The sequence below is a fragment of the Apis dorsata genome, unplaced genomic scaffold (assembly GCF_000469605.1).
Source record: "Apis dorsata unplaced genomic scaffold, Apis dorsata 1.3 scaffold_553, whole genome shotgun sequence".
In the NCBI taxonomy this organism is placed as follows: Eukaryota; Metazoa; Arthropoda; class Insecta; order Hymenoptera; family Apidae; genus Apis; species Apis dorsata.
Window position 1 is genome coordinate 230,983 of NW_006263769.1, and position 257 is coordinate 231,239.

The window sequence follows — 257 nt, forward strand, 5'->3', positions numbered from 1 at the left end:
ATACTTTTATTTCGAGTAGTATTTACGTAATATTACAACTTGATTCTTTTTCTGATATTTGAAGTGTTAGATAATTTGTTATTCAATATAATCATAAAAGAAAGATTAAGATAATATTGTCGAGTGACAGATTAAAACAATATTTATGATAGTATCTTTAATCTAAATTATCCAGATTTTAAAAATATTTTGTATTTATTTAGTGATTTATAAAATTGTTCTCATTTTAATTTATGAATATTAATTGCAATAAGTCA

The 257-nt window shown here is 19.1% G+C and overlaps 1 protein-coding gene across 1 annotated transcript in view; it reads left to right on the forward strand.

Moving 5' to 3' along the window:
* The window catches only part of LOC102676243 (large neutral amino acids transporter small subunit 2), a 12,176-nt gene that overhangs the window by 9,547 nt on the left and 2,372 nt on the right, over nucleotides 1–257 (forward strand). The gene's annotated exons all lie outside the window — the stretch shown is intronic.